The sequence below is a fragment of the Gallus gallus genome, chromosome 11, assembly GCF_016699485.2.
Source record: "Gallus gallus isolate bGalGal1 chromosome 11, bGalGal1.mat.broiler.GRCg7b, whole genome shotgun sequence".
NCBI lineage: Eukaryota > Metazoa > Chordata > Aves > Galliformes > Phasianidae > Gallus > Gallus gallus.
In genome coordinates, this window is record NC_052542.1 from 10306547 (window position 1) to 10323360 (window position 16814).

At 39.0% G+C, this 16814-nt stretch overlaps 1 protein-coding gene across 1 annotated transcript in view; it reads right to left on the reverse strand.

Annotated features, from left to right (window-relative positions):
- PEPD (peptidase D) overlaps positions 1-16814 on the reverse strand; it is a 365025-nt gene that overhangs the window by 342443 nt on the left and 5768 nt on the right. The window lies entirely within an intron of this gene.

Consider the following 16814-nt stretch of genomic DNA (forward strand, 5'->3'; position numbering starts at 1 on the left):
AAAAAAGGAAATTATGACACTGTTCAAAAAACACATTGGTGAAAACAATTAATACTCAGTCACCATGTGAGTGCAGTATTAAACCAGATGTTCCAATTCAGAGAGAGGATGTGTTCTCCCCATTTAGTATCTCCCTTATGGCATATTCATCTGCAAGCAGATAAAATGCAGGCGAACATTTGCATCTTTATGCATGTTATTAAGATTCTTTTAATCCTTTGCATTAACATAAATCTCTGGTTTAATCTTTATAGTCACCAAGAATATCAAATCTTTTCTTTATAGTAACAAGCAGGAGTAAATGCAACTTCCTGCCCACCAGGATAGCTCTTTTCTTTGCTGCAAACAATTTGCACTTGTTTATTTTGGTAACAATTAGATTCAATTTCACACGCAGAAAATATTCTAAGTGTTGTCATTCAGCTGTTCCTTTCCTTTGTAGAGAAGACATGCTCTCATTTTCCAGCAAAAATCTCTTGGGAGAATACAATACTGGACCTTCTTCTGCACCTTCTACTGCTTTTGTTAACCTTCACACCTACTCTGGATGTGGTATCCTTGTCTACATGTCCTTTAACCATTTGAAATAATAATTTCAGCAGTTGAGATGGAAGGCCATACGGGAACAAGTCTCAAATTCTACAATAATGTTGCACTCAGACACGTCAGTAATTTTCAGTTTGTACTCCGCAACCAATTTCAGAATTTCAGCAGAACTGGCACTGTACAACTGTACAAATATCTAAGAGGTTTTTCTCTGAGTCATTTTACATTTACAGGCCCAAATAAAACAAAAATCACTTACACAGATAGTTTCGTGCATCACACACATTTATTTACACCTCGCTTTCCCTACAAACATCCCACATTTCTTTGTTGCTCTCAGTTTGAATAGAGAAGTGTTGTGGTCTAAAAACAGTTTGCATTGAAAGATTACTGATGAATGTTTCACCCAACTAACAGCAGAATTTCATTCCTACAAACATTTTTCGCTCAGTGAAGAAGTGTATGTTTTAGAAAGTTTCAGAAAGATACCAACTTCCACTGTTCCATGAAGCCAGTTAGCATCCATCTGCCTTCTGCTCCTCATCACTGTGTTGCTGCTGCAGCCTCCATCCTGTCTTCCACCCACTCAGCTGCCCAATCAGCAGCTGTGTGGGTGGAGAGGTAACAGAGTTCCGTGCAAACTCTTTTTTGCTAGCACCAAACAGGCTGGTGCCTACTCACTTGGGCTGCTCTACCAACAGCCCAGTGCTGCTGAGAGCTCCTCTCTACAGGTCTCACCAAGGAGTGATCCATGGAAAACCAGGTGCCTTTGCAGTGCAAGTAGAGGAAAGCACTGATTCTGATAGTGATGGGATTATTTGTGTGCACACATAATCAGAAACACCACCAGTAACTTGAGTTATGCTCTCCTTATCATTTAATTGAGTGCTCTAAAAAGTGATGGTACTCAAATTGGTACAGTTAATTTGCATGTAGTTAAGGAAGCCACAAACACTCACTACATGAGGGAAGGATATCATAAAGATCTGAGCCCTCACAGTTATGGAGGTTAATTCCATAATGTGGCCAAAGCAAAGCCGGATAGCATTTGTATTCAGCCCTCCACTGGTGTTAGAGAGCTCTAGGAAATATAAGAGAACTTAATCTTCCAGGTAGATTCATATCAAAGACCTAACTTCCTCCTTCCATTTCCTCTTCCCTCACCCTGCTTATTTTTCAGCTTGACCTACACACACACAAACTGATAGAGCCATATGGTCATGTTTACATCTGACAGACTTTTTTGGTAAAGTTGCACAATGCATTCACTGCCTACGTGGAGAAAAACCCATCAACGTTGCACTTCTTATGTCAAGTTCAGGTGCTTATTCTATCCCTCAGCCCCCAAATCTATTTTACTTAAAAATCTTTACTACAGCAATAAAAGCTAACAACTGTGAGAGGAATAAAATTTTTAATGACAAATGAAGATGAAGACTTTGGGAGGGTTTTATTTTATCTGGACTAACAAATCATCATGTAATCATCATTTAAAGAGAGGCTTAGGTTATATGTATGCTCATGGCAAGCTGTATACAGGGAGATGAGTAACTTACTGAGGAAATCCGCTTTCTGAATGATCTAATGCTGTTGGTTTTGACAGAGTAAGAAAGATCCACATACATGGACTGTTTGTACAGCACAGTATATTAATGCTTACTTCTGCTGTGTTACCCCTCCCGTTGGGATAACACTATTACTGGCAATAGCAGCATGACCACACTTGCCACAGAAATGCATGTACAATTATCTACTTATATACATGCATATGGAGTACACACAGGAAAGAAAATCTGTGCAAACAAGGTTTTACGTGCTAAAGGTATCTATCAAAAGAAAGATGTTAATATAAGAATCCACATGTTTGAAGAGATATGTAAGAATTACAGACAATGATAAAAAGAATACAGGGAATATCAAACATGCATTGCCTTCTAAATAGTTACTCTTTGTTTATTTGTGCAATAAATGAATTAACGAGTTAGGCCAGCTCAGGTAGTGCAACATCATCTGGAATTCCAAATTTTAAACAGCAAGTTTTTTTTTGTTTATGTTTTTTATTTGTATTTATCATTGCCTATTATTGACACTGGTTACCTTGAATCACTGAGTTGACAGGCATTAATTTCTTCCTCCCAGCAAGAAATCACATCGGTAGCTGGGCACAGTCCAGCCAAACACTGGGAAAATAAACATTACCATGCAAATCGCAGCCTGATCTATTCATTTTAATTTTAGTGGTACCAGAACAACAGCATCTGCATGCAGCAGTAGTTTGTTTTCCGAGCACAACACAAGAGACAGTCACAGCCAGTTTGAGCTCACATTGCTTCAAGGGATTATTCTCAGGTTGGCATTGTTATTTGTGGTGACTTCAAAACCTCAGCACGTACCGACGCACACTGAACAATGACCCAAGCTTCACATGGCAAGATGGATGTAATTACTTTTCCTCCCAAGAAGGCAGCTGCTGGTTAAGAAAGGTGAGCAATTTTCCAGGCTGTCTGCAATGGTACCTACAGACTTCTCAGATGGTTCCCAGCACAGTACTGCTGTAAGAATACGCTGGAGTCAATGTAACATCTATATTTTGTACTTAGCCATACTAGGGACTTACTTGCCACTGGTCAGTCCCTTTTGCCCAAATTTTTCAGGATTACCCATCCAAATAAAGGCACCAAAAATTAAACACGTGTCTACACACACACTGGGTTCAAGTTTTGAGAATGACAAACATACACCAGTTCCACTTTTCAATTAAATTGTGAAGTATTTGAAAGCATTAAATCCTTGGGCAGTAAGGACAAGACAGCGCAGAACATACTGACACATAACGGGATAAAGCTGTGCTTATTGCCAACAAGCTATTTGGATAATATCTTATGAAGCAAATGATACAGTTAACCATGACTCATGCCAGAGAATAAAAATCATGTTTGCTTTATGACTAACGTAATAGAAACATTCAGCCTTGTAAAAAGTATTTTCTTGTAAAAAGTATGTTCTTGTCTGTTTTGATGAATGTCTCCAAATAATTAGTTTAAAAACAACACTTTTGGAAGTTTTATTCCTGCACATCACTCATCGGACAATTAATGTGCATGTAGCAAGGAGCATAGATATCCGACACCTGCCAAACAGACAAGCCTTTAGAAGTAATTTTCCAGGCATTTTAGACTTCATTGAGTTTTATCCAACCATATAAACGAGCTTTTTCCATGTTCTGCAATCCAGTATGAAAAAAAAAAAACCCCATGAAGACATTCAACATGCAGTGATCAATTTTTCGATTACATGCCTGCCTTGTAGGAGACTTGAATTCTTCTGTTTAAATTCATCTATTACTGTACTGCTGGCCCTGCGTTTCACATTCTGCTTTATAGGACTATCCGTGGTCTTTTCTAGCAGTGTCATCATTTTTTCCTGGAGCCCAAAATTATGCTGTCAAGTTATGAAAAATGAAAGAGGCTTTCACAATCCAACTCTTCCACAGTTCTCTTCCCAATCTGGGATTCCTGTCCAGATTTATTTTCACTTAATACAAGAAATTTCCTTTCAACATATCCAAACATAAGTAATGTCACCAGCTGCAAAAGGTGTTAAGATTAAGTTCAAGTAGAGGGAGCAGCAGCTCGGGAAGCAACAGCCTAAGGCAACTGCATTATAAGAGCTTGTCCCAACCCATTAAACACTAGTGGAGGTGGCTCCTCTGCTAGCAAGTGAAAGCTCCAGGCTACAGTTCACCTTGGAATTCATGGTGATAGACTAATGTACATTATGATTCACAAGAAGAAAGTTATTTTATCATTGTTTCAAGCGTACATTCAGTCAGCATAACCCTTTCTGGGTATCATGATGTAGGCAAAGAGGAGCCACGTGACAGTGATGCCAGCCTAGGTATAGATATGCACGCTGAAGACTATAGGGCACAGTTTTAGCTATTTCTATGACAGCTCATATAGATGAACCGTTTCTACAATCTTTCTACAATGAATTCACAACACCTGTACACCTAGTAAAAGTCAAGTATACCTATACTTAGGGTTGGTAACTGGGAGATTTGGCCTAATAATTATCAGGTTTAACTCAGGTTGAACTATCTGGTCTGGGGTCCTATTGCCTAGAATTGCCCTCTACATCTCCCCACTTCTTTCTCTGAGAAAAAGCATTTTTCACACTGATGTGATCATTAGTGCTTTTCACTGCATTGCACTTATTGAAATCAAAACCTTGCTTTCAATTCATCTACAGCAAAAAGGGTCTTAACCCAATTCTTTTTTCAGTAATGTATCCTTTCATATCAGAAAATAAAACACAGAATCACGACAGCACAGGCAGTCTGAACAATAGAAGATGATACGATAGACTATATAAATATTGTAGCCTCTTGCTCTAACATTAGATTTCTCCACTGAAACCCACACAGACATTAATCTTGCCCAAGTGACACTGCATGTACTCTTCAAGGTGATATTGTCTTCATAAATCATGCATACAGTGACCATTTCAAACAGTACAGAAAGTGTGGCAGACATGAGACAGGGTATTAATCTGACAATTTATCCATGTTTATCTCTGCACAAAATGAGATTATTTTTTATTATCTGAAATAAGTCTGAGGACTTCATTAGATCATCCCACCAAAATTGAATGTCAGGTACATATTACAATCACTGGAGTGCAGAAAGCAGGTAGCAATCAAATGTTTTACCTTGGAGCTCTCTCTTGGGGAGTTTCAAAAACAGTCATTTGGAATAAGAAACAGAACCTGCCTGTATTTGACCAAACCTTGCAACCTGAAAGCACTCAAACACATGCAGAAGTAGTATTGATTTTAGATAAAGGGACAATATGTGCACAGTGAAACTCTGAAGATTTGATTAGAGAGAAGAGATGGCCAGTGAAATGCTGGTAAATGATGTTGTGGGGGGAGTGTTTGGTTGTGTTTGTTGTTGTTGTGGCAGTGGTGGTTTTGGTTGTTGCTGATTTTTTTTTAGGAAGTTCCATATATTTTTTTATTTCAGCACTATCTGTTCCAAAATAGCATTGTGACATCCACCTAAACCCACCTAAATGCTAACTGGACCACCACTATCCAGTTGCTCTGCTGTAACCAAGTTAGGCACAAAAGTAGCTTACTGAATCTGAATTTCAGTAAGGTAAGGGTGAAGATAGCAAGAAGTAAATTTGATCAATGACAAAAGTGACTAATTGGGGCAACTTGTTTCAGTCCAGCTAATCAGGCTGCACATAGCTCTGACTGCACAGGAGAGACCAGCAGAGTCAATAATAACAAAATCACATTGTCATCTTTGATTCAAATGACACTGATGGCCAATTGAACTCACACTAAAGGTGATGAATGCTCAGAAGGTTACCAGTCTGACAAAACTGATTTGTAAATGAATGGGTTTTCATTGGTATCTGGATACTCCAATTAAAGTGCTTTGTAGTGACTTAGTGACGAATGAGTTCAGTGAAATTGTTGCAGTTTAGCTGAACTCTCCTCTCCTCTTCTCCCATCGAAGATGCATTTCTGGTTATCTTCTGGATGGTCATATTGACAGGGAGCTCTCAACTAATATAAGCCATTTATCCATTTCCTACCCTCTTCCACACAGAGCTGTTTCTCCCTCACTTCTCATGGGAAACAATGAGAAACCAGTAATCTCCAAAATGACAGCCAAGGCTGGTTCTGAACATATTCTCCTGTTCCCAAAAAACTACAGCTTAGAAATAAGCTTTCCTGCTGACACACCTGACGAGGCAAAGCAACATCTTCCAAAACCCCAAGCTTCCCAGTCCAACTGATTTTGAAGGCATTGGTTCTTCCTTCTTACTGAAGAAGAACAGAAGTAGGCGAGTACTGTCATTACTTGCTGTGTAAGACTATTGTCCACTCCTAAGTCACACTATGTAGAAATGTATGGGCGTTTGAATCTCAAAAGTATCTTTATTCCACTTCAATTCCGGTTTATGTAGCCTTGCAAGTTCCTTACTTTATCCCGGAATGGTTTCAAACCACATTTTTGTTTCTGGCATATCAAAGTCTCTTATCCCTGCTCAAACATCCCTAACAAAATAGGACAGGTGAGAAATGACATTGCCCTGGCAAACTAGCAAGCCTGGTTTTCAGTAGCCTAAAACTTCTCAGCACTTGCATCTTCATTTGAATAAATGTCTACCTTTTGCATGTTTTACGTGTGTCAAACACCACATCATGTGAAGCAGACAGGTCTGCCAGCTTTGAAAAAATCTCTGTTCATAACATGGATACAAATTCTTTGAGCGCAATCAAAATCTGCAGAGATACTCAGCCTTACAAATCCAAGTTTATGGAACAAATTCTAATGCAAATTCAAGTATATACATACACACTTCAGTTCTGCCTTCATTGACTGATTAGTAATTAAGGCATACAGTTGGTCCCAGAGATGCAGGAGAAAAAACCTTCAATCCTCAAAGGACTCCATCGAATCTGAGCCCAAGGTTATTAATCACATTGCCACTAATTGTATATAAAGTATCTTTACTCCCTCTTTTTTTTTTCTTTAAATATTATGGGATTTTAAATATGTCACCATATTCTGGATATCTTGATTAGATCTCCTTTAACATATTGCCTCAGTAATTTGTAATTTATTTAACAACGCTACAAATCTCACAGAAATGAAGAACTCTTAATAATCATTAAGATTAAGGAGAATTTTTAGCCTGACTAGACTAACAACACAAGTCGATAAGGAGGACTTTTTTTATTTTATTATTTTTTTTAACTGCCTTCTTGTAATTGAAGTTTCAACCAGGGTCCCATTAGGCCAATACCGCTCCCCCATGTGAATCAGACAGACCCTCAAGTCTTCACATTTTCAGAGCTAGGTCTCACTGGTAACAAGCATATGGGAAGATTTTGACTAAATCAAGCGAGAACTCACTAAGATTAAAAGCCTGAAGAGTTTTGCTCCTCATTGACATTTAACAAATTTTCTACATCATCCTCCCAATTCATCAAGATCACACACCATCACAAAACACTATTTTACAGGATTACTTTGCAGGAAAAATGTAGAAATTAGCACCTACAGCCACTGTATTTGAGTTAGGTAGCCAAAATGCATCCAGGCTCACTACAAATGTCCTCATTCAGTAGTCCCTAAAGATAAGTGCATAAAAATCAGTACAGTGAAAGTCATGGAGGACAAAGAATCTGAGCTAAGCAGAAAGCCAGTCACAGGGTAAAAGGAGAGAAGTGCTATGCAGAGCCCCCGGCTGGAGGATGAAATTGCTTGGGAGAAGCATTAAGGGATCCACCCAAGGAAAGCATGCTACCTACGCGTTTGGGCAGTCAAACTAGAATTAATCCTAAAGTGTCACTGCTTACACGTTCTGAGGAAGATCATCTTAAGATCCCTCTTCCCAATGCTTTTTTCTCTCCACAAACCCAGAAGACTTGCCCACAAGGTAAAGCACAGGCAAGAAGTTAAGATCCACTGAGACGTTAAAGGATCAAAATCTCAATCTCACAAGAGTCAGGGTTACTCTTCACTATCATCAATGGTATTAACCATATTTAACCTCATTAAAGACTCTTGTTCAGTCGACGTGGGTAGTCAAAATCAGACAATTTATTTCTCCAGGTGGATACCTTGATGCAAACAACTGAAAAAGGGTTGCCACTACCTTAAAATATATACATATATGCAGTAATAGGATGTAAAGCTTTTAACAAACACATCTCAGAACAAACATTCACTTGGATCAAAGATGGTTCTTTAACAAGTATTAGAATAAGAGGGCACTGTACCTCTTACCTTATTCAATACCATAAATATGTGAGGTCTCAGGATAGTTACCATAAAACAGAAACATTGGTGTATACACCAGTTTTGTTTTGCTTTTTTTTCCAAAGGACTGAATAACTAACAGTATTATAGCGGAGACAGTCAAGACAAAGAGAAAGTATATCAAAGCACCAAATGGAAGAGAGGTAGAAATTTACACATACTAGCTCTGCATTCAAAGTTAGCTTCCTGCTTATAGAAAGGTTTTCCCTTTCATTCTCTTCTGAGGCATTCAGTATAGCTTACTGCCAAAGGCAAGATTTCATACTCAGTAGAAGCACAATTCTGATGCTCTATAGGAAGTCTTCTGTAGCTTATCCCAACATATTTCCAATGCATGCCAGTGCCTGCCAATAGCCTTAAAAATTGAGGACATTTAATTACAGATGTGATCTTGTGACAGAAAGGTCTAAGCTACCTGAACTGACTACAGAGATATTTCAAACCATAAGAAATGCAGAGAATAAAAGCTTGAAGAAAGGAAGGGGATGAACGTTCCATGTCACGGTGTTTGTCTTCCCAGATAACCATCATACACAACGAAGCCTTCCTCTCTAGGAAATAGCTAAACATCTGCCTGCTGATGGGAGGTAGTGAATGAATTCTGTGTTTTGTTTTCTTGCACAACAGCTTTGCTTTATCTATTAAACGGTCTTTATCTCAATCCATTACGTTTTCTCAATTTTACCCTTCCAGTTCTCTCCTCAATGTACAGACAGAGTGAGCAAGTGGCTGCATAGGGCTCAAATGTTTACTGTGGCTAAGTAACAATAAAATATCAGAGAAATTTTGCAAATGGCTGTAGATGGGGCAAGGCCACTTCAACAATGAATTTATTTACGCAAGTCACTCAGATACAAAGGGACATAATACAATAAGAAAATAGTCAGGCAAATTAAGTACCCAGGTTATTGCTCTCTCCCATTCAAGCAAATCACTTGAAGTGTCATTAATCCTTTGCATGACACGAAATGGATGCATGGAAAGTCAAAGACTTCATAACATGAAAATCAACACTTCATGTGAGACAAAATACTAGCAATTTATCACAACCACACATTGCATTCTAGTAGGAAGCAGCCAAGTAGTCAGCTCTGTTCTGACCACTCATCTTTTAAAGTACAATATAACTCCAGTTTTCAATGGTGAGAAAGAAATTCTCATTCCCACTCCCATTCACAGGTACCTCAGTCATCCTGGACACAACTCTCAAAATGCATTACCAACCTCCTACTGCAACCTTTTGACGAGTTGCTGTTCAACTTCATAAAACAAAAGACCTATCTGAAATAAGAACAGGAAACTGCTGCTGATAAATTACTGTAGGGCTCCTCCAAAAGTACTGCCTCCTTTTTTTATTATACTTGTCCATGAAAGGCAAGGTAGATGATGGGGGTATGGCAGTAGAGGTTGAACCTTTCCTCTAATATTCCATTACATTCTGTTGCCATGTGACAGATGACAGCAGAGGGGCCGCCTGAAAAAATGGTATCTGACATGGAAATGAGTATGAAGCAAAGATGTGTAACTGAATTCCCCCATGCTGAAAAAGTTGCAGCCATTGACTTTCTGAAACACTTGCTTAACATTTATGGAGCCCAAGGAGTGGATGTTAGCACATTAGTTGGACTGCATGGGCAATATTTTCCTAGCAACAACACCATCATAGCAGCTGTGAATCAGTGGGGTCACCTCCACTGGTGCAGATTGTTACAAATGGAACATACAGTCTCTTGTTTATCACTGGCAAAAATGCACAGCTAATGGTGGTGACTATGTTGAAAAATAGTGTTTTGTAGCTGGGAATTTGCTCTATCAAATAGTGCTGTTGTGCTCTACTTTGTTGTAATTTCCAAAGAAACAAAAGGGAGGTATCACTTCTGGAGCAACCTATATATTTTACGTATCGATATAGAGCTCACCACATTGTAAGACAGCTCCTATCTTAACATGCTGTCCTGCGTTTTTCATTCTCCAGGCTCTTCCTATACCTGGCTGCAATACTAACAATGTCTCCCCTCGTACAGATTCAGCTTAAATACCTGTATTCAAGGAGGGGGCTTTTCCTTGCAAAACTGACAATGTTAGTCTGCGTCTCAAGCAGCAGTGGCAGCAAGTTAAAAAACAAACAAAACAAACAAACAAACAAAAACCTTTGTAAACTTTCCCAGCGATTTTGAAAGATCTGGCAGCTGCCTAAGAGGGAAAGCATTTCCCAGTAATAGAGGCTATGCTGCTGAAAAATGTCATCTCTAAAACTGTTGATCATTAGCAAACCATAGAGATCAGGAACTTTTTAACCATCAGCACTAGAATAACTTGAGAGGGAGACTAAAGACAGTGAACAGTTTTCCCCATAATTACTGAAAAATGAAACTAATTTCTTTTCACCCTGGATGGCTTTCACCTCTTGCCAGCAGCATTAACATAGAATATGGATGTTAATAATGAGGACAGTAGGAACTGGAAGTGTTTTAAGATAAAGGCTGACTCTTTAATGTTGTTCGTGTGTACTGTAGCATGCCATATAATTAATACAACTCTTTTTTACCCATTCAAAATGTGTACTTGTCTACACAGAACTGCAGTTCTGAAGATATTTAGGGCAACACTCAGTTCTTTTGCATTCTCTCTTATCTCAGATCATTAAGCACTTTGGATGAAATTTTAGTAATGCACTTTTTATTCATTTTCTAAGGTTTTCTACTTTCTAAGTATAATATAGGCAGATTCTTAGGATGCCTCATGCAGTCAACATCCTACCTAATAACAAAAGGACTGGTTGACAAATTATTGCTTGATAGAGTATTAACATAGTAAATCTTCCCTACCTTTCTCTAGCCACTGCCTACACTGCAATTATGAGTGTGCGCAAACAAGCACATTTGTTCCAACTTTAAGAAAACTAGCCAAGGGTACACGCATCAGAGCTGGAACTGAACAAGGCACAGGCACAGAAGGTATAAAGTCAGTGAGCAATTTGGGAGTGTTCTTGATTTGCTTATGCTAAAATCTATACACCTTGTTCAGAAGTACTCGTTACCTGCAGAAGTTACTTGGAAGTTATTCAGAATTACCTGCTTCTGTTATAACTGTTCTTCCAGTACACACACTTTCAGGTTCATGCAAAGACTGGCAGTTCCACTAAAGCTTTTTACTGTCTTTTGAAATTCAGCTGGTTTACTCAGAGCAAGCCTTCGCCCTCCCAAGTTTTCTCGTGGAGAGGGAGAAGGGAAAAGAAAGAGACAGGCAGACCACCAGTATCAGCTTTCCTTATTTCTCCCCAATTACTTTCAAGTCAGACTTTAGCAAAACCTACAGTCTAATAGTATTGCTGTCCAGAGAAAAACTAACACACACGCACACTCTTTACAGTTACATAGGCAAACTAAGATTAATAATCAATGAGTCTTCTCTTTGACCCTCAGTTATCACCTTTGCTCCAGCTCCCAGAACAGTAAGGGAAGTCTGCATACCAACTGAATCAATAACTTAACCTTTTGTTTCTTCTAATCTAAGAATATATGTGGTTGGACAGATTTAAAAGTGGTACCTCTATGATTAATTTATAAGATTTTTTCTTAATAATCTTGCCACTATTCACCTAACAACTTGAGTCTCAAAATATTTTGTTTTCAAGCACTTGGAGTATTGCCCTATCCAGAATAGAAACAGCAAAAAACTTAAATTCGTGACAATGGAGGACAGGCAAGATAAAATAATTAAAAATTGGGGAAAAAAAAAATCAGTTCTTGACAAATATAAATATGTTGCAAACACAAGCAGCAAATCTCGAGAGTAGCAGTGCCTACAACAGGGCAAATTTTCCATAAGTGAGCTGGGAGCTTCAGGTATCCCAAAAACTTTTTCTTGAGTACTTAACAAAAAAAATCTGCAAGCGTCTAAATGTATGTAAGTGGTAACATTGCCATTAACCCTATGGATTGATTGGAAAAATGCCTTTTTAATCATTCACAACAAAGGAAGAGAGTCCAAACCAGAATTCACAATCAGCTTAAATAATAATTGGCTAATGACTGGTTAGCTGCATAGGAACACTGTGCTGCTTGAAGGAACAAGATGAGCAGCTGTAGGATTATCACAGCAAGAGTGACCGCTTTCCAGCTATGAACTGCTGAAAAAAATCTCATCTGAGAGCACGAAGCACCATGTAGTGAAGAACTACAGACATCCAGCACCAACTGAGAGAAAGAGTTAAGTAATTTTGTACCAAATGCACTTCCCATATACCCGCAGCCAAAGGATGCAACATCCCCTAAGAGAACAGATAAGTTTACAAAGACCACCTCCAATAAAAAGGAAGGCTGCCGACAAATACACTCACTTTCTTAACATACTGCAGAAGGATGAAAGACAGGGAACGTAGAGTAGACAACTACATTCTGAAGATGTTACCTTCGAAATTTATAATAGCACTAAGCTGTGAAGATTACAAATGAAGAAAAAAGAATCAGTTGCAGCTTTTAAATAAACAAGCAAGTGGATGCTTACATGGGGTAAAACCAATTGGTTTCTGCTTTGCAATGATTCATGGCTATGAACACACATGCAGAGCCATATGCACAACACTGACAATACCTGTGGCATGGAGAAACAATCTCTGCTCCCAAAAACATTTTCTCTTTGTCTGTTGCTTCTTGTAAGAGTTATAGAATGATGATTTGCCATTTCTGGCATTGTGGTTTAATACACATAGAAATACCTTACGGTCCTCAGTAAACAAAAATAGTCATAGTTGCAAATTACTAATTTTTATTTATTAAACTTTAAAAGGCTCTTGATGCAGTAGAGACTGAATTCCATGCACTTAAGGAACACTCAAAAGAAAGCATATAAGTGGAAGCATATAAGCATGAAATCCTCGTATTTGCAGAAGAACCCTCTCCAAGCCATTAAGAACTGGGAAAACCTTTCTTCTGCATGCTATAATATAAAGAAGAACTTGTGAATTCAGTCTCGGGACAGAGAAGAGAGCCTCCTGAAGGTTTTTGATCAACCATGATTTCTCCTAGTCCCCTGCCAGGTCTAGGACAAAGGAAGAACAGAGCAAAGGGTGATGAATGAGGGGAGAGAGCACAAATGGCTCTCCAGAGAGCAGTCAACTTTATATGACTGCCAGCAACTCTTAACAGGTATGGCAGAGCCCACACAATCATTTTGGAGATGTCCTTTACAAAGTACCCTAAGTGACCATGATTTCCAAATACTTGCAAGCACTGTGTGCTTTTTGAAACAACATATACAGCTAGTTCATAATTGAGCAAAGCCCAGCAAGACTCTGTCAGCAGTGGGTCAGTATCTTGGGTAGATTGGGCTTAAGGGCAGGTGCCGTGGCACAGCTGGAGCTTTGTGACGGGCTGTAGGAGACATTTATTTCTTCTGACACTGTAACTTACTGTGTCAGTCTCAATGTTATCTGGGTCACCGCTACAAGTTTATGTGGCATCAACAGCAGCTCTGCTGGCAGGCTTCCCTTCAGTACCTCCCACAACATAAAATAGCATTCAGTCCTGTTCATTGGAAAACTTAGGCTACAAACATAATACAGACAAAACTTCAGCGCAGATTCCAGAAGAGAAGAGAATTATAAGTGAGCAGTAGTGTAATTAAACTGCGTTCTGGCTGTCAGACATCCAGCAGAGTGGATTTTGCTGCAGCTGCTATTCCATCTTTGACAATAAACTTAGTACATATACTTGTTCTTTCCCTTCTCCCTTGATTTACCATATAAGCAGCAGCAGAACAAACATATATCTTAACCTTCCCCTTCCTGCAGCCCCACACAGGTTGTGTGGGTGCTGCTGTCTGTAAATCTGCAGCAGAGCCACAAGGCCTGGAGAGCCGGAGGGATGCGGTGCTCCTGTGCCGTTTCCATGGCACTGCCAAGGCCTCCGGGCTGAAGCACTGCTGTCTGCCTTCTCCCGCCCAGCTTGCAGAGAGAGAATAAACGTGCTTTCTCAGGGCTACATGGTTATTGTCTTTTTCCTTCAGAGCTCTCTCAACACATCATTTGCATTGTGTTTGCTTTTCCTCCACATTTCGACTGTCATTAATTAGGCAAGCACTTTGTGGAACCAATAACATTTAGGGCTTACCCAATAGAGCAGGCACAGAGCAGAAGGGGGTCCCTGTGTCTGACAGTGCCACGCTAGCACACTGCATACACCACCATGATACTAGAAAAAGCTCAGATCTCATTTTTTTTTCTCTTTTTTTTTTTCCTTCCCCCATAGGAAAGCAAAAGAATTAGGTGCACATAATTTAAAAAAATCAACACAAACCATCTGAAAATTAGGCTCCAGATTTTTGGATTTTTATTGTTTTTTCTTTTTCATTTAATAAATTTCTGGGTATGCTTCCTTTTTTTTTTTTTTTTTGTCTTTTTTTTTCTTTTTAAAGAGAAACACTGCATGACTTAGAGAACAGACCAAGAGCTACTAATCAGGTCATTACAAGTGAGCCTCTGAAAACACATCAAACCTTCACCTGATGACCTTCACCCTCCCTGCTTCCCCCAAGGGATAAAAAAAACCAAAAAACAAGCAAAAAATATTCATTCAAATAAAAGACAGCCAACACTTGGGAAAGGAAATAAACACATGCTTGCAAGAGTGACCTCCTGCCCTGCTCTCCGGGATGACATTAGGATAGGAATAAAGTCTCTGTATCCAGATCTAGGTGTGATTAACACCAGATTCAGAGCCAGAGTGAAGGAACTTATCTGCGAGGAAAATCAGCTGCTCTTTCATCTGAACCTTTCTTCTTTTCAAGATTTTACCTTAGAAGGAGAGAAGGAAAAAAAAATCCAAAACACCAGAACCTTCGTCATTTCTTTGTCTTTCTTATGACAAGCTGTCACTTCTAGACACAGGAAAAGTACCGCCATGTTGCTGGAAAGAAGAAATGGGGCACAACTTCTCCTTTTCTTTGATATGAGGAAATATTAAAGTAATAAAGAACTAGGAAGGGTGAAGGAAAACAGAGTTTTTCAAATAAGCAGAGTCAGTGATATTTTAGTATGACATTCCATGAAGCAACAGTGGCATCCAGTGGTATATTTCCATAAGGAAGTTTTGTATCCAACTTTCACTCACTTTCCACTTACATGCAAAAATTTCTGTGAAAGATTTTCAAGGAACCCTTCCCTTACTCCTCCTCTCCCCTCAACATATGCTACCAGCAGTGCTACCATACACCCACAGTCACCAGTACCATAATGGGGACCAAGATGCACAAGTGCCAATTCTTAGCTTGTTCAAAGGCTGCATGTCTTCCTTGCACATTCAGAAATTTAAACTGTTACAGGGAAGCCTGTGTTATTTACAAAAAGTTGTAGAGTTGATAAAGATGCATTTTGAATTATTTTCAGGAAATACAAAGGACATTTTCCTCCTTCTGTCCACAAGAGTGCAGCAAGTATTGTGCTGTATTGCTCTCCTCTTCAATCCCACACCACGTTTCATTTCTCTCCAGAGAGATACGTAATGGCTTTGCTCATTCAATGACATTTAGACATCGAAGTGAAAATAATATTGAATAGATATTCTGGGCAAATAGAATTGTAAGAGGACACTATTGAAGTCTTTTAAATGAATTTATGAAGTATTTTCAGACCCAGGTCACATTTGCAGTAGAAAAGCACCTTGTGCCAGCACAAATTCAGTAACATCACCAGATTATGACTTGGTAAGAATCTCTGTCTCTTTAGAAAGCGCTGAGAACCAAAACTCGTCAGTGCTGCTCCCACGTCAATCAAAACCACTGGCTTGAATTTGAGGTTAGATCTAGAGAGCTCTTTTAAAATAATCTGGCTTCAGCTTCACTAAACCTTGTGTCACTCATTTAGGTCATCAAGACAGTTAAACTAGAGTAACTGTTCCTTTTTATCTGTATACTCCCACAGTAATCTTCTGGAAGCTATCGACTGATATAACTAGGTTCCCTGAGGGAAAACAGAAGCCTTGTTTATTTCATCCCAAGATAAAACATGAAGTAAACACCTCAGGAAGCAACTGAAGCTTGGCCTACATCCATTCTTTGTATGACAGTAACTGAGAGTTTAACTGATTTTAATTGATGTGGTTCCACAAGTATGAGAATGCATATACAATCTACTCCAAACACACACAGAAAAGTGTAATCCTCACCACAAATGACGAAGAGGTAGACTGGGGAGAAACAGTTCAACTGAACTAAACTAAACAGTGCAGAGTGGACCAGCAACCTCCCCACCTGAGTCCTCCTTCCACTCAAACTCATTTAGAATAATCAAGAGCTCTGATTAATGGAAGCTGCTTTTCAGTTCTGCTACTGCAGCAGAACAATTCGCTCTTTGGAATAAAGAATATGTTTTACTTATTAGGAGACTAAAACATCACAGTTTATGCATACCATCCAAACCGTGAC